The 19400-nt window shown below is 39.6% G+C and overlaps 1 non-coding gene across 1 annotated transcript in view; it reads right to left on the bottom strand.

Annotated features, from left to right (window-relative positions):
* Positions 1-19353: 19353 nt before the first annotated feature.
* The window catches only part of trnap-agg (transfer RNA proline (anticodon AGG)), a 72-nt gene continuing 25 nt past the window's right edge, over positions 19354-19400 (bottom strand). Inside the window, exon 1 of the tRNA in view lies at positions 19354-19400. This exon is cut by the window's right edge and continues 25 nt beyond it. This is a non-coding gene — a tRNA (tRNA-Pro).

The following is a 19400-nucleotide window of genomic DNA, read 5'->3' on the forward strand; positions in this document are numbered from 1 at the left end:
GATGGAACTTCAACAGCAGGATCGTCAACACTGTGCACGAGAACCTTGATGACCTGATGCAGTGCTTTGAATCCATCAGGACATCAGGTTCATTTGACAGCACCACAGTGAGGGAGGCATCTGGCTTCCTGAGGATGCTGCAGGATGAGGACTTCCAGTTTTTTCTGCAGCTGTTTCATCAGATCATGCCTCACGTTGACATGCTGTACCAGCAGCTGCAGAAGAAGGACATTGATGCAGTCTTCATCAAGCGTGCTCTCCAGAGCTTCACAAGCAGTGTGCAATAAGGTAAGATAAAATAATATTGTTCAATCCTTCTCAATACTGAACCTTGTCATAAAGAAATACACTCACTGGCCACTTTATTAGGTACACATGTGTAACTTAATTAAATCCAATACAACAGCTCTGCTATAAAATCTACATTAATGTCATTTATACATTTTCAGTTTTTCTTGGTGATAATTCTACATTGAATTACTGAGGTCATAGTGGGTGATTGTGGAGTATTAGAGTGCATTATATTGACTGGTGTTCCTAATATTTTGTCCACTCCATTAACATACAAAATATTAGAAACACTTTTCAAGATAATGCAATTCAGTACACCACCACCACCCACTGCAACATCAATAATAAAGATAAAGTAGAATTATCACTTTTCAAAACTGAATATGTATAAGCTTTGTGAAGCATAATTTATGAGGCTGTTGTATTAGATTGAATTTGATTGCACAGGTGTATCTAATCAAGTGGCTGGTGACTGTATATGCATAAAGTTAAGCTAGAAACTATTATTACTAATAGCTAGATAAATATTAGTGTTTTGAAATGAGCATTTTCTTTACTTTTCTAAATGCTACCAGGCACTCATATTTTCATGTACTAACACTGTTGGTCTGCTTGCCCTCAGAGACTCCCCTCAACAGCAGCAGGAAGTCGCCTCAGGAACCACAAGACCAAGGAGGGCCTTGGGAGAAGAGGAGAAGCAGAGGCTGTCAAGGGAGATCTGCAACACAATCCTGGCTCACGCCAAACAAAGGTTCTCCTTCAGCGACCACCTTGTGAGTGCCACACTTATACAGGCAGAGATGTTTGAGCAGCACTGACATACATTTCTTGTCGAGGCTCTGAATGCCACTGTGAGGGCATATCCCATGCTGAACAAGGCAAAGCTCAGGAGGGAACTGTCTCTCATCTATGAGAATCCAGAATTCAAGGGCTGCTGTGGTGCTCTGGCACTGTACCAGGTTCTGCAGAGATACAACCTCCAGGAGACATTTTCTGAGACCGTGGCTCTGTTGAACATTCTCATTACCACTCCCATGACAACGGCTGAAGCTGAGCAGTGTTTTTCTCAACGCTGAAGAGAATCAAGACGTTCCTGCGCAATGCAATGGGCCAGGAACGTCTGAATGCACTGGCCATGCAGGAACAGGAACATGCCTGATTTCAATGAGATGGTTATTGATCACTTTGCTGCTTTGAAAGAGAGACGAGCAAAATTTCAATACAAGTGATGTAGTGTAGTGACACTCTCATTTAGTCTCTGTCTCTCTCTCTGTCACACACACACACACACAAACACACACAAAATCTATTAACTGTTGATGTTGGTTTTTAATAGTTATTTTTTTCATTCAAATGCTGCTTTCGGGCAATATGTTCATCTGTTTATTTTTGTTCATGTTCATTTTTGCAAATCTGTACAATTGGCCAGAAATTATATTTGTATTTATAGTTCACTGTTAAATCTGTGCACTTTCATTTGCACTTAAAGATAACTAAGCATGTTGTGCGTTCAGAGATGCTCTTCTGCATACCTCGGTTGTAACGAGTGGTTATTTGAGTTACTGTTGCCTTTCTATCAGCTCGAACCAGTCTGGCCATTCTCCTCTGACCTCTGGCATCAACAAGGCATTTGCGCTCACAGAACTGCCGCTCACTGGATATTTTCTCTTTTTCGGACCATTCTCTGTAAACCCTAGAGATGGTTGTGTGTGAAAATCCCAGTAGATCAGCAGTTTCTGAAATACTCAGACCAGCCCGTCTGGCACCAACAACCATGCCACGTTCAAAGTCACTTAAATCACCTTTCTTCCCCATTCTGATGCTCGGTTTGAACTGCAGCAGATCGTCTTGACCAAGTCTACATGCCTAAATGCATTGAGTTGCTGCCATGTGATTGGCTGATTAGAAATTTGCGTTAACGAGCAGTTGGACCGGTGTACATCATAAAGTGGCCGGTGAGTGTATATATATATATATTGTATATAAACATATATGTTTATACAGTCTATGATATATATATGTATGTAATGTAATGTTAACTATATATAAGAAGACTATGTACTATTTATATTTATATATTATTTATTTCACGGATCGTGTTTTGAGTCTGGCGAAGTTTTTTCCAAGCGGAGTTGCCGTACATAACTGTCCAAGATGGCGGACGATGGAGGACGCTACTGCGCATGTGTGACTCACATTGGATAGCGACTCACATCGGGTAGTGACAGTGCCATTACCCGATTTGAGTTGCACGTGTGCAGTCGCGTCCGCCATCTTGGACAACTACTTATGGCAACACCACTTGGACAGACTACTGTTATAGGTTGGATAAGCGCTGTCCAAGGGAGGGGGCTGCCAACAGCTTGTGTGCAGCTTCATTGACCCTCCTCCGGGCTCTGATTGGTTGTTTTCACTCGGGAGCGAGGGATTCTTGCAAATCATTTTATGACCACTAGGTGGACCCAGAGACAGTGGATTTTGTCACAGCTGATCTGTATCTTACTCTATTGTAGGACCATAATAACAATTGTAGAAAATATAACACAAAAACAGTTAGATTGCAGCTTTAAGGTGACATTTTATTATTTTATTTTTTTGTCACCTTGTTAATGTGAGACCAGAAGCCTAGATCTGAACCAAGGTAACATGATGATTCCTGGAAGTAAATATCCCCAGATTATTAAACAGCATTTCCCTTTTTTTGTTTTGGGGATGACGAAAAGTATCTCAGTTTTGTCCTCATTTAATTTTAAGAAATTATTGCTGCAGGTAGCAGTGGAGTTCATAGCTGCAGCATCATTTGGTTCAGCAGACGTGTACAGTTATGTATCATCTGCATAACAATGGAAACTTACATTGTGCTCTCTCGTGATGTCACCAAGTGGCAGCATGTACAGTGAGAATAATAATAAACCGAGGTAGCTCCGCTGAGGCACCTCAAAGCAGTTCAGTCAGGAGAGACAAGTGAATGAGAAAAAGAATGCATGCTTATCACTTTAAGTCCATGAGGACATCATCCCAAAACAGCTGTGAGATAGATCCCCTAAGAAGTCCAGACAGTGGTGGTGGTGATGCTGATGCTAAAGCCTGATCGACATTCCTCCAGGATATTGTTTTCTTTAAGAAAAGAGTTTATCTGCACTGAAACCATCCTTTCAAGTATCTTACTAGTGACTGGAAGGTTGGATATGTTCAAAGTGAGGTATATATAATGTTCAGGACATGACTTCAAGCACTGTCGAGCACCCACTTAAAAATTGCTGTGGGTACAGGGTCAATACATGAGGTAGAGGTGTTACATTCACTGACAGTCTTGTAAAGCTCAGTTAATGTAATACAGGTGAAATTTCCCATGGTTACATCATTTTTTTACAGGATTTGCCTAGATCATCAGTGTTTACATCAGCAGCAATACTGGCTCATAGGTTGTTAAAGTGATGGACTTTGTCCTATGTTTGGCTTACCATTTACAATCATCAATCACCATTTATCATCATTCATCATTACCAACTGTCCTGCTTTCTTTCCTCTTCCTCCTCTTTTTTTCTCACTCTTAGATAGACAGGTTCTGTCTGTTTTTCATAGTGTTAGTCAGTGCAAATAGCAGTTACCTGGATGAAACACAGACACACCAATGAGATGGGGTCCCATAGAGGGGGTTTCCAAGTATGGATGTCACTGCAATGGCACCACAGTTTTGAGACATTGTGAGCCAGACCTCAGGGGCCCCTCATGCCTACCTCTGTCTACCATACCGACACAGTGTCTCGATAGAAACAAATGTTCCTGTCAAATACCTGCCCCACAGCAATATGGAAGCCGTGGCAGAAAATGTTGGGGTGGTATCTTTTGTGGCGAGTCAGATTTTAGGTGTGGTTCTTGCTACCCCAGCTACCCCGTTAAAACCATGCATAAACATTAGTGTTTGCAAGTTGGCTGGACAACCTTAATGTCTTGCCAACTGGTGGGTTGACTAATGCTACTGAGCTCAATGCACCAAGTGAAGTAATTTTTGCTGGATAGTGGAGTCTATGCTATTTCATGCTCAAAATGTCACTAGCGTAATATTTGAAGATCAATAAAGAAGGAATGGTGCACTCTTTTTGGCTCTTTTGACATCACTTGTAGCTACTAGTTTTTAATTTTGTGAAACGTCTGAGGCTGTGACATGCAGTGTATCAAACCTACAATGATGAAATCATCAGAGTTAGATTGGTTTGGACTTGTAGGAGATCTGAATATGACATTGTCCCCACAACCACAACTTTCGTTAAATCTAATTAGATCAGGCTCATTAAATATTTTCATGATCTCATGATCATTATCTTATACTGACATCTAGTGGTTTAAACTGAAGGCTCTTCATAGATAAAATCTTACTTGTTGAAAGCTAATAGGCCTGCATTGTTTTGCTTCCCACATGCTTATTATTGTAGTTAGAAAATGTGGACAAATTTTACAAATGAGTGTTTACTGAGGTGGTTGCGGTTACATGAGGTGGTGATTACTAATTTCTCATTAAAAACAGCAACTTTATGCACTGATTGTTTTCTATTTTAAACTTGCACATACACAGAAGGAGGCTGCAGGAGCTAATGGTGATGTCATGTAATGTCAGGTTTTAATAGCCATGCTGAGCACTTGCAGGTATATAACTGCATGTCACTAGTTAGCTGATAGCCAGTAATTGAGAAACATGAATTTAGCAGCAATGCCGGTCAGCTAATGCAAATGTGACTTCAATGGTCTGCCTCAACTAAACATATGCGCCATTGGTGCATATTCCCAAACAAAAGTCAAACTATCACACTGTTGGCAAATGGCTTTTGGGGTCCCTTGGGGTCTGGGGCCCTTGCACAGTTTCCCACTTTGGTAATCCAGCTGTGTGTTCTTTATATGGAATTCCCTGAAACTGTTTCTTTCCCAAGCAACAGGGATGATACAACTTCCAAAGTTTGTTGCCAGGATAAAACATTGGCAAATAATACTATACACAGCTGCCAAGCAAATATATTGTTATATATGTTTTTTCAGACTACTGGAGTCTCATAGTGACATTAGCTGAATTTTTTTAATTACTTTTTGTACAGAATGAGGACTGTTGACATTCTATTTCTTACAGTGAACTTATATTTGCTTTACAAAGGTGTCACTTCATGGCGAGAATGAAGAGGTGGAATGATTACATTAATCAAACTCTTTCAACTTACATATGTGCATGTCGGCGCGTCTAGACGCAGCGGCTTGGTGCTCCCCTTTTCTGTGCTTTTTTTTGGCTGTTTTTCTCGTCTACATTGAGAGTACGCACAAATAGATTTCAAAACAGCTTTTACGCTAAAGCCATTAATGCACTAAACTGCATTAAATAATGGCAATTATTTATTTATTTTTTGTTTCTACACTTTAAAGACAGCATCTCAATTTCGTTGTGCTTTGTACAATGACAATAAAGACTTTCTATTCTAATACTTCATTGAAATTTACTTAAAAAGGAAAAGATTGATCAGATTGAACTCTGCACAAAAGTGGAAGAGCCAGGTCCATTTGTACCTCACCTTGTTCCATATTGAAATGAGTAGGAAATAAAATCCAGTTTGACTATTCCATTAGGTATTGCTAATTCAGAATAATCACCTCCCACTGCCTTTGTTTCACATTAAAGCTTAGGCTTTTATAGTGTGTGAGTTATTTCTATTTTTCACTCTAACTTTGTGTACATAAGTGCTATTTCAGTGATTTATTTTCATTAGATTAATGTTGAATATTCGAGGGGGAACAGCCCAAGTATATCATGGTTAGGTGAACTGCACGTAACTGGCGGTTAGTGAGAACCAACAAACTGCACCAGCACACAATATCAATGCCTCTTACCATGCAATCTTTTTGGATGGGAAAATTACTCATGCCATCCATGCATCACACAATCTGATTGCTCTTTCTCATGGCATTACATTGAGTGAGACTCCCAGTATTTGTTCTTAAAAAGGGATCTTTGCTGGCAAGAACTTGGTTACAACTGCCTAAAAGGCTGCAAAATCCCCTTATGTGGTCATATTTAAAGCTTAAACCATATCTGTAAATGTGAACACTGCCTTCCCCCATCAGTGAGAGTCAAAGGATTATTCATGAACAGCCATCCGTAGTCGTAATATGTTATAATGTGTGGTGGTACATATATGATGAGTTATGTGTGCCATGTGCTGTGAGACTCTTGACAATGTGGGTCGTCTTGCTCCAAGGCTACAGCAGCATGGAAACTGGTGAATTATGGTGCAGATATACTTTTGAATTATGGGACGCTGACAGTGGCTGCCCCTCATTGATGATCAGGGTTATAAAAAGACATTCACAAGGTTATAACCATGTCAAAGGCAGGCAGTAAAACATATTGTGTGACATAGTAATATCAAAGTAATTACATTGTAATTGTCAGGCCACTAGCTTGGTCCAGGCAGAAATATCTTATAGGAGACATATCATGCATATTTCCAGATTGTGAAGTGATGCAGAGAGCAATAATATAGAAGGAGACTTATGGGAATGGATTCACATAATTGCATTTAATACTTGATTTCCTTTTTGAAGTACCCTTACTACAATATGTCCTTAACCTTAATGAAGTGTTTGAGTTGTGTGACCTTAAGTGGAGCATATTCTGCAAATTCCCAGGTCTGTTTATTTCCTGGAATGTCTTTACATGACTTACAGTTCAAAAACTCCCCTCACTGTGTATTCATTTTAGCTCCTGCCTCCCAATAAGGCCACTCTGTTCTGATTAGTTATCTTCTGAAAGCTGCATCACTTTTGGCGGCTATGGGGGTTACATAGATACATGCGATGTGATTTTAGGACTTTTTCTCATTCATTACCGAAAATGCAGTTTTCTCAAACACTCTACATTAGTGATGTGCTCTATGAGCCGATGCTTTGTAGTGAATGAGAAGAGCCAATGCCCGTTGGAGAGAGCCGAATCTTTAGCCTCCTGCTCAGTCCGTTTGGCTGAGAATCCATGCAGGCAGGGGTGGGAGTTTATTTTGATGGGCACACCATTCGGCCAATCACATGCGAGGACAGACTAGGATCATACCATTATTTAAAGAAGGAATGAGGGCAGACGCTCCGAAGACAGTGAGTGTAGTGGTACAGGCCAGATACACACAGCAGAGACAGAGGAGGATTTGAGCGCAATCATGTCAATGTGGTCAGTTGTTCTGTGTTCAGTTCAAGGTTTTTCAGAACTGAACACTCTCTTAGAGTGTTTAAAAGTTTGATTAAAATGTTAAACAAAAGTAACTGTATTTTTATTGTAATGAAAAAAATGCATACAAATATGGCTTTTATGACAACACTGAATGAAAACTTGCTTACCAATACACAAACAACACCGTGCAGCAAAACTCTATAATAGCCTAAAACTACACAGATGCATTGTGGGAAACAGTGCCAACAACAGCAACACATGAATAAATATGAAGGTGATTGGTCAAACAGTGCCTTGCAACGGTAGCAATGCGCTGTTTGATATAACAACAGGCCACTGGCTGTAGAAATCAACCCCTATCAGAGTTTATGTCTTTATTATCCTTATGTAGCATGACTCATTTCTCCTCTCACCTGAATGTTGTGTTTAGATGGGTCATTTAGCCTTTATTCACCATATTTCTTCTAAACATATTTATTAGCATTGTTTCCCACAATGCAGCAGTGTAGTTTTAGGGCTAGTATATAGTTATACATGGTGAAACCATGACTGAGGTAGATTAATTATGTTCCTGAGACTTCTTAAGTTGATTCAGCTAGCAATAATAATGATGATGCTGTATTGAGTTGCATGGCTGTAACACACAGTGGAACAACTGTTCAAGTGGGAATTTCCCATTCATTATTTTTGTGCGGCTATGCTGTCACATGATATTAATGATTAGCTGAATGTCAAAGATGAAAGTTACACTGCTTACTTTGAAACTCTTAACAAGAGGATTGCTCAGCTTTTTCTCCCTGGTGTTTATTACCAGTTTAAAGTGACAGAGGAGTTACTTATTAAAACAATAGTGATATTTTAAACTTATTTAACCCTGCTCACAAGACTTGCTGATTTTCATCGATTGTTATATCACTGTCCTTCCATTTCACCCAAAGGACACGTATCATCACAAATGCATAAAAATAAACATTTTAAATTTAAATTAACCAGCCCCCTTCCGACCAGACTAGCTGCACTGGTTACAGTAACTTTAAGCTATGTAAACAGTTTACATAAGCTCCCTAACGTTAAGTGCATGGCAGAGAAAATTATGAAAGCATCACCAAACAATGGAAGTAGTTTTTTCTTGTAACATTTGCTAGCAAATAACTGCAACTATAGCTTGCTTTTTATCACACTTTTTGATTCCATTATGCTTACAATTTGTTACAGTTTGTATTATGTTAAGTAAGCGTCTACACTTTCTTCCATTGGCTAATTACAAATCTATATCTGTTGCCCATAGACTGTAGAGAGAGAGTGTGAGTCACAGTTTTTTCCATCATAAAAAGGAAGAATGCAGGGGCAACCTCACATGGCTCCAAATTTAATTTACAGTGAACCAAGGAATTCTCTTTCATCACACCTGGGACTACACCTTTTCAATTTTGGTGTGCAACATGCCGGCATGAGTTATAATGCAGACGCCAGGGCAGAACCAAAGTCATTTGCAACATCAACAGGGAATCACAGTTTAATTTTTATTTTTTTGACAGTTCATCTAAAATGAACAATTTCACAGTACAAAGCACTGAGATGGCTCAATTGGAAGCACAGGTGATTAGAATACAAGCTGGTTAAGTGGTTATTCAGTCGGGGTTAAGATACCACGACCAAATACCATTGAAGTTATATGAACAAACATTTGCCGGTTTTATTAAATTAATACATTGATTTTGTACAAAATACCAAAATTACTGCAGCAAACTCAATTATGATTGGGTTTACCATTTTATATGTACTTCATCATATAACCACAGACCAGAAGACCCTAGGTGAAGGTGATCATGACAATAGTGCGGCACTACATCTCAATAGGCATTTTCGGATCACCTGAGTCTGTTGTTCAAGTGTTTCCCTGATCCCTTATTTGATAGATGAGCTGGTGAAAAAACTTTGTGATCAGCCCTTTTCTTTAGCCACTGATGGGTCCAATGATACTGGTCAATGTGTTTGTTTGTGTTGATCATGAATGCTGAGTAAGGTCTATGTACAATTAATAAATCTATTGTATATTCCTACTACTCATGAGCAATAAATACAACAAGTCACACCCAAAATTGCACATTCTGTATGTGTTGGATACATTTGTGTCATCACAGGGAGAGAGATGATGAATCCACTCACCGTTAAACAGTTCACAAGGCATGACTCATCAATTTCTTGACATGTGCCAGTGCCAATCTGGGAATCGGGAATTCCATTAAGAACAGGGTCCTGGACCAAAATCCATCCACCTACTTTTTTGGCTGTCCCTGCAACACTGTGCACATGCACTCACTGGTGGCTTGGTGTACTCCAAGGTAACGGCTTGACAGTCACAACTGCATTCTGCATCTGCAATATCTTAGAGAGCTGGCAATATTTTACATTATGTACAATTATTTTTGCTCACCCTCCAGATGGCAGGCTTTGATGTCGAAGATTTCTGTATCGATCTTGCGGACTGGTGTAATCCAGCATTAAGAGGAAGAACATTCTTGATGGCAAGTTAACCTTCAAATAACATATTTATTTATTCAGTGATTCAGAAATAGTTTGACGGTCTACTCTAAAATACATACCTTGTTGTACTCAGAATTCTGCTTGTTTTGTAGTAAATGGAGAAACTTCAACATTTGAACATCAGGTGGCCCAACTGCATTCTCTGCTTTTACAAGGCTTGACAAGTTACTTCAGATTCACTGATTTGAAGTCCAATTTTAATTATTTAAAAAATTTGAAAAATTTGTAAAATAGAAATGAGCTATTAACTATTTTGTCTTTTCGACAAAAAGGAAGCCATGTGTTTGTGGCTCTGTGCCTGTTTTGAGGATTTGTTAAGAGTAGTTAATCTCCACGTCTAGCAGGCACTTCTGTTCAATAGGATATATACGCATTGTTGGTTTGACTCTGCACATGGTATTTGTTGGCAGTAAGTACAAATATAGAATATCAGTTGCCATATTGAGTGTTAACAGTTCATCACAAATGTATAACAATACACTAAAAATACACTAAAGTGTACGAAATTTGTTTTGCCAGTAGTCTAGTCCCAGCCTGTACATCATCCACTGTGTCCTCATGTTCTGATGCTGTCTATCAGATTCATATGTATGCACAAAGGAAAGCTGCAATATGCCATTCCCAAGATTAATTCTCCTTCACTCTCTTAATTCAAACAACACTCAAGTTGAAATGACAAATTGTGCTGACAGTGACACAAGCTAGTTACATTTTAATTGCAGGATCTGCTGCAGAGTGATGCCAGATCTACAAATGAAATGGGAAAATGTATTGGTGTGGATGAGGGAAGGCAAAAAAAAAGACAGAGGCACTTTATTGGCATGCCAAAACTGAGCCTTCTCTTTGGCTTTGAGGAGCACTCAGTCAATACGCTGGATGACATCAAGCCCATCAGAGCTCAGAATTAGCACCAAGATTTCCATACGGACATGTGAACCAGTCCTGATGTATTCAATGTGTTAAAGTCTGCAAAGGCCATACAATGATAAGACAATTGAGGCAACTTTGTTTTTCTTAGAAATTAAGTGTAATTACATGAAGATCTCACACTATTCTTCAATAACAAAATTACATCTACTACAGTCAGTATGGATACTGATGATAACACATATGATCTCAGCAAATCCTGTAAAATGTTGTAACCATGGAAAAATTCACCTATTTTACATTAACTGAGCTGTACAAGACTCTTCAGCCTCATGTCAGAAACAATGTATTGTTAGAACAAACAACTGGCCAAAACCTCCATATCTCCATTTTATATTAATTTCTTTCTCATTTTAGCTAAATTTCTTGTCTTATTCTGGGTTATATTTTCCCAAATCATGACAGAGTTGTAGTCAAAAGCACACTACCTGGGCTCCATGGTGAGGCTTCTACCATATCCATGGCACACATGGACACAGGGTGGAATCAGAAAGAATGCATTACCATACATTAAGTGCCCATGCTAGAAGCTGTGAATCAAGGCCAATCACCTGAGCTACTATCTTCTCCTTTAAACACAGGGCTTTCCCCGTCATGACACACTGACAGCTTGAATTCTGTGGAGATTTCTCTTAAGTGGAATTTTATGCAGTGATACAAGCAGGGTTACTGCAGTTAAAATATACTGCCAAGAGAAGATAATGTCCTTTCTGGACATGTTTAAGATCTGGCAGTGGAAGTGTCTTCATTGTGTCTAATAGTGTATATTATTTGGCCTCTGAAGACACAAAAGCTCAGAGATTTCTGTAGTTATTGTGGTGCAGGATGCAAAAGATTTAACAAGTAGATGTGGCATGTGCCGTTGTGGCTAGACAATGCTTATCATTCCAATTGTAGACTATAGATGAAATAGATCATCAACAGAGGAAAGAAAATGACCTTCAGCTCAGGTTTCTGTTGGAATCAAATCAAATCATATTGTTTCTTCTCAGCCTGTTGAAGAATGTAAAAAACCAAAAGTGAAACATAGTGATTCTAGAGAGGTTAACGTGGGAGTGCCTTCACCGAATACAGAGCTGAAAATATCACAGAATGCAGGTGAGCCATGCTGTTGACCCATTCTGAGTAGGCAAGCAGCAAACTGCACTAAATGTGGTCAACCTTGGCTTCAAAAATTGCACTGTGCCTCTAAACTGGCAACAGTACACCCACTACAGCTCATGTCCTATTACTGCAGGGAAATGCTCACTACGATACCAAGCTGGTGCAATCAAAGAAGACATTTTAATGCACCCCCAAAACATTTTCACCTTTTTTTTTATGTGTTGGAAAGAAAATGGAGCCCTGTAGCTGTGTTCATCATTCAGGTTTTCTTAACATGTTACTCACCAGCTCAGCACCAGAGATGTGTGTGCAACCAGGTATGTTGCGATCAAATCCAGTCTAACCTTGTGATCTAAAGTAGTGGTTTGGACCCTCCAATTAGTTGCAAGAAACGTATGGGATTACAAATGTCCTTCATCCATTTTTTGTTGCATATTGAGATCTGGGCTGCGATGGCAACTCCTTAGCCACCTCCACGAGCTGTTCCTGAGTGATCATTAGGTGTTCCCCGGTTACATGGGATGTGTAATCACTCCAGCAAATACTGAGTCCACTCCATGGGCTCCATCTTTTTGGATTCCCAGAATGCATCAGATGCAGTACAGTTTCTCTGAATGTGATTCCTCTAGCAAAAGAATAGCTGTTTTACTCCAAATTCCCATCAGATGTCTGAGCTCCTCATCCTGTTTATGTGGGTGAGCCCAGACCACCTGGAAGAATCTCATTTCAGCTATTTGTATCCATGATATTGTTCTTTTGGGTACTAACCAACACATCTACTTCAAGCTTTGCTCCCTCTTCCGCACAATAGACTGGTACAATGCTCACATCAAACCAGTCCATCTGTCAATCTCACACTTCGTTTTACCCTCACTTGCCAGTAAGACCCAGAGTTACTTGGAAACTCCATTGGATTTAGTGACTCACTCCCATCCCTAAGAAGAAGCAAACGGAACCACATCATAAACACAGAAATGCAGGGCTTAGGCCACAATATCCAACATTCATTCAATCAATCAATCAATCAAGCAATCAATCTTTATTTATATAGCGCCAAATCACAACAAAAGTAGTCTCAAGGCACTTTACACATAGAGCAGGTCTAAACCGTACTCTTCAGGTTTAATTTTAAAGAGACCCAACATTCCCACATGAGCAAGCACTTGGCGACAGTGGCAAGAAAAAACTCCCTTTTAACAGGAAGAAACCTCAGGCAGAACCAGGCTCAAAGTGGGAGGCCATCTGCCTCGACTGGTTACGGTAGAGAGGAGAGAGAGGAAGGATAGGAGAGAGAAGCACACTGAAAATCAACATTGAAGCTAGTCCGGGACTGGAATCTGTCATCCCGATGATATAGATGGATAGTTAGAGAGCGAGAGGGAGGAGGAGAGAGGAGCTTTTAAGCCTACTCTTAAATGTAGAGAGGGTGTCTGCCTCTCGGACCCAATCTGGAAGATGGTTCCGCAGGAGAGGAGCCTGATAACTGAAAGCTCTCCCTCCCATTCTACTTTTAGAGATACTAGAAACCACAAGTAAGCCTGCATGCTGGGAGCGCAGTGTTCTGGTAGGTACATAAGGTATTATAAGCTCTTTAAGATATGATGGAGCCTGACCATTAAGATCTTTGAAAGTGAGGAGAAGGGTTTTGAATTCTATTCTAGATTTTACAGGAAGCCAATGCAGTGTAGCTAAAATGGGAGTAATATGATCTCTATTTCTAGTTTTTGTCAGAACACGTGCAGCGGCATTCTGGACCAGCTGGACAGTCTTTAGAGACTTGTTAGGACAGCCTGATAATAATGAATTACAATAATCCAGTCTAGAAGCAACAAATGCATGGACTAGTTTTTCAGCATCATTTTGAGACAGGATGTGTCTGATTTTTGTAATATTACGCAGATGAAAAAAGGCAGTCCTTGAAATTAGTTTTATGTAGGAATTGAAGGACAAATCCTGATCAAATATAACTCCTAGGTTCCTTAAAGTGGTGCTGGAGGCCAAAGTAATGCCATCCAGAGTAGTTATGTCATCAGATAATGTGTTTCTAAGGTATTTGGGGCCAAGCACAATAACTTTTTCTGAGTTTAGTAGCAGGAAGTTGCAGGTCATCCAGGTCTGTATGTCCTTAAGGCATGTTTGTAGTTTGGTTAACTGTTTGCAATCACCTGGCTTTATTGATAGATATAATTGAGTATCGTCTGCATAACAATGAAAATGTATTGAGTGTTTCCGAATAATGTTTCCTAAAGGAAGCATATATAATTCTTTTCACCCACACCAAAAAAAAACAATTTACCAAAAAAAAAAAAAATTTATATCAACATCTGTTCACCATGCCAACTGTTTTGGCTACCGTTTGTTTTCAGTTAGCCACTTCCTTATCTGGCATTGGTGGTCTTTGCACTGTAAAATAAAAGCACAGATAAAGCAGACTGTTTATTGTATGACATATTCATCTAGTGTTGTGGTGGTGCTCTCAATGAATGAAATCCTACACTGCATGATGATGAATGTTGTGGAGCATCATTTTAATGAGGTCTGTGTCAGTATATACCCAACTTAGAAATATTAAAACCCTTTCGGCAGTTCATCTATTGCAAACATTTTCATCTATTTTCCATTTTGAAAATCCCTTGCTGTCCATACATCAACCTGTGCTTCATATTGTAAAGATGACTTGTATAAAACTTTCTTGGCAATAAAATAAAATAAAATAAAATTGGTCTACATCTCATTATTGCTGAGGTAAAATAGATATATTCATTTTAAAAAAGACCAGACGACTCTTTCACTTTTGGAACCTTATTATATAGAGAATTCTAATGACCATGTGAAGCTAGCAGGTCAGGAATGCATGCTTCCTTCTAAGATCAATCAACAAACAAAATGTGACCTGCTGACCCCAGCAGCTGAGGGAAAAACAACTAGATGCTAGCTTCGGACCATAAAGGAACAGGCAAGAGATAGTCATAAAGGAGAGTTAATGTATATAGGCTGTTTGTGCCTAATGATGAAGGATGCAATGGGAGAGTACAGACTGTGGCTGACTGCTTGGCACTACAAAACTGCCTGTTAACAATGAGCAGGGGAACAATAGAAAAATGAGCTCTGGGGACCTTCTAAAACACAGCCTCTGGAAAGACTTAGACTGGGATTATAATAAATGACCTACAGTACTGACCACATTAATTCTCCTGATTGGAGGCAGAAGCATGCACTGTTCTGTGGTCCAGCTGGCAGGTCAACAAGAGCTGTTGATTTCAGTTTGGCTTCATTTAGCCACGATGCAGAACAAACAGTACAGCCAGAGACAGACTCTAAGCCCTCTACACATGATTAATAAGTAGCAGCAATAAAATACATTGCCAGTCAAAAGTGTGTCCAAACTTTTGACTGCAATTTCAGCTCAAACTGAGTTATCAGCCACAAATGTCTTCATTTAGCCAGGTGAACATCCTCAGGTGTCGTCAGTTGATATGAATTAACATAAAATGCTTTTTCTTTCCAAGTGAATGGACTTCCACACCTGGGTGAAAAGACTACACCGGAGTTAGCACCACCTAATTAGTCATTAGTTGATTTACTGATTGACAGAAAAATGAATCAGTGTCTGTTCTGACAACACATTAATCAATGAAGCTGTTTTTCTAGCAAAAATAAACATTCTCTGTAGTAAGGATTTTATGTATTTTTGTCTCATGTGAAATTGAAATCAATATTTTGGGGTATTATGAAGATGTCACTTTGGGCTTAAGGACATTTCTCATAATTTTAGACCAAATATTTGATCAATAATGGAAATAATTGTTGGCATGTTGAAATGTTAAAGTCAAGTAATGAAGACCATGAGATGCAGTTGAAACTCTTAAAGCTGTTATAAGTGGACCTTTGAGCTCAGATTAATATGTTGCACATAAGAATACACTGTGCTTCTAGATATCAGACCACTAACATATGGCACTTGGCATAATTACCAAAGTAAATGATGCTGAAAAGGTTTGATTAGGCCCTAGGGTAACCATCAGTCTTCGGTGTGACACCCTCTGGCCTCTAGTTTCACAGCAGTCTACTGTATGATGGTGTCATCTGATGGAAAGAGTGCTGGCAAAACTAGTAGAAAAAGACTGAAAAGGTGGGGGAAATTAAAATAATGATCTGCGTGGGCTGTCTCTCAACCAGCCAAATCAGCTACAGATATGAACCTGTCACAGTTTAACAGAACAGAAATCTGAATCTTTCATCTTGCACCATTTCCGTGTGCATCCAAATTAAATACTTTCTTAATGTGACATGTATTGATTATATTTATTATATTCTCTATCATGGAAGGGGACAGAGATGCATGTATTATTCAGCAGAACAGCATGAAAACTGCAGGTGAGAAACATTATCAGTAAGGATGAAGCTTTCACAAAAAAATCCTGCTATGTTGCACCTTCCTGCAGGGAAGGTAGAACAAAACCAACATGAAACACTCAGAACATAATGTATTTATTGATTTGATTTGCATTATTAACGTCATCGTCAGTTATGAATAATGTCATCATTAGACAGTTGCTGGCCAATCTCATGATTGATACTGATTATGGTAGGACCACTGATGAAACTTGATTATGTAACCCCTGCAATGCCTATTTTATTTATTTATCTTTTTAAAAACCCTCTTCAGGTGAAACGCAACACTTTGCCAGAAGGCTTATACAAAACCCACATATCTCTACAGTATTTCAGCAGATAAACATTCTATGAAAATGGTAAATGTAATATATAATAATATAAAAACTTATATAGTGCTTCTCTAGTCTTTTTGACCACTCAAAGCACTTTTACACAACATGTCTCATTCACCCATTCACACACATTCATACACTAATGACAGGAGCTACCACTGAGGGTGCTAACCTGCTCATCAGGAGGGAGACTAACCATTCATACAAATTCACACACTGCTGGTACATCCATCGGGATCAATTTGGGTTAAGTATCTTGCCCAAGGACACATCAACATGTGGACTGGCCAGGAATTGAACCATGGATGCCTGCAAGAAGTAGAAGTAGAGGGGAGGCATTAAAGTTTGTCACCAATCTGTCTAAAGTTTGGTATTATAAGCTAACACTAGCCACCATTAGATAGTGGTTATACCAAACCAAGGAAGGATGTAGGTGTAAAACCGCAGAGCATAGTGAATTGAGCAAGGGTGTGTTTTATTGCTTAAAAATTCAACATCAGCTTTTACAAAGGGAAGAATGTTATTTCTACTCTCAGAAGTTACAGTCTAGCTTTAAGGCACATTTTCCACTAATGCAGTGTATTCATGAAGAGCGGAAAGCATTTCAGAAGTCAGACCATTTTCTCTTTCAGGATTCACAAACTATTAGCTAAGTTGATCTTCTGAGAGGCTTTGAAAAAAACAAAAAACTAAACAAATCGAAGATATTGTAAGAAACCATTTAATCACAAAATAACTTCCCTTGCATTAACATGTGGGCCTACTGCACAGGCTGGTGGAATCAAACAGTTGGAGGGGTTAACATATACATGTGTCACTATTTATCACCTGCAGATGTTCCTTTTGCATTCTAATATGTTACCATTGGCAAACATTTGGCTGAATATCTACAGCATGTGAATTCATACTGTAGGTTTGTGTGCGTGTGCAGATTCTCGGGGGGGGGGAGCGGGCAGGGTTGGGTCGAACCTTGCTTCTCATTATATCTGCACTGTAAACACAATAAAACAGCACATCAGCACCACTGGAGCGGTGAAGAGCTCAACCTGTGCTATGAGTGTGTCTGTCTGATGGTGTGTTTAAAAAATTGACAAACCACACACACGAACATAATACGATTTCAGCCACATATAGTACATCTAGTCTTAGGGTTAGAAACCAAACCTAATCCTCAATTGTGGAAGAAGATCCTTTACTGCAGTAAAGGTACCAATACAACCAAGTTAAATACTCCATTACAAACAAATTCTGCATGAAACGTACTTAATATGTCATAGTTTTCCAACAGTTCCTCAAGGATTCAAACTTGCAAAATTACTAAAGAAGCAAGAGGTACGTTCCTACCACTGGGACTCGTCCGGGATGTGAACCCAGGACCTCTCGCACCCAAAGCAAGAATCATTCCCCTAGACCAACGAGCCACGAAAAACAAGATATCTGGGATTTCCCCTTCCAGTGAATGCTATTCACGTCTGCACCTAGCTTGACCACATTATTCGACCTGTGGGTTTTACCTTGACTCTTTTATGTCTTCCTTGTTGGTTCTGGCTTTGTAATTATTGTCTGGAACTCAAAAAAATGTGCAGCATGTCCATCTCTGCCTTATGACATCCTGAGAGGAGACTGGATAAGCAACCTTTCTTTCAATATGTAGGTGAAGTTGTTGACTTTTTAATTTCATAGCGTCACAACAGTTCCGAAGTTAATCAGACATCTGACTGAGTAACTCTCCTGCCCTGCGGGCTCGTCCGGGATTTGAACCCAGGACCTGTCGCACCCTAAGCGAGAATCATACTCCTAGACCCAGGAGCCACTAAAAACATGATATCTGGGATTTCCCCATCCAGTGAATGCTATTCATGTCTGCATCTAACTTGACCGCATTGTTTGGGTTTTACCTTGACTCTTTTGGTAAATGGTAATGGCCTTTCTAGTCTTTTCGACCACTCAAAGCGCTTTACACTAACAACTCATTCACACACATTCATACACTGATGACAGGGGCTACCACGCAGGGTGCCAACCTGCACATCAGGAGGAAGCTAACCATTTACACACATTCATACACCGTTGGCACAGCCAATTAATCAGACATCTGACTGACTAACTCTCCTGCCCTGCAAGCTCATCCAGGATTTGTACCCGGGACCTCTCGCACCCTAAGCGAGAATCATACCCCTAGACCAACGAGCCACGGAAAAACATATCATCTGGGATTTCCCCGTCCAGTGAATGGTATTCACGTCTGCATCTAGCTTGACCGCATTATTCGACCTGTGGGTTTTGCCTTGACTCTTTTATGTCTTCCTTGTTGGTTATGGCTTTGTAATTATTGTCTGGAACTCAAAAAAATGTGCAGCACGTCCATGGTCCACAAATTTTGGACAACTCTGCCTTATGAAATCTTGTGAGAAGAGACTGGATAAGCAGCCTTTCTTTCAACACGTAGGTGAAGTGGTTGAATTTTTAACTTCTTGTCAATATTGCTTATCTTCACAACAGTTCCGAAGTTAATCAGACAACTGACTAGAAGGAGTAACTCTCCTGCCCTGCGGGCTCGTCCGGGATTTGAACCCGGGACCTCTCGCACCCTAAGCGAG

Source organism: Scomber scombrus, chromosome 7 (assembly GCF_963691925.1).
Source record: "Scomber scombrus chromosome 7, fScoSco1.1, whole genome shotgun sequence".
Taxonomy (NCBI): domain Eukaryota; kingdom Metazoa; phylum Chordata; class Actinopteri; order Scombriformes; family Scombridae; genus Scomber; species Scomber scombrus.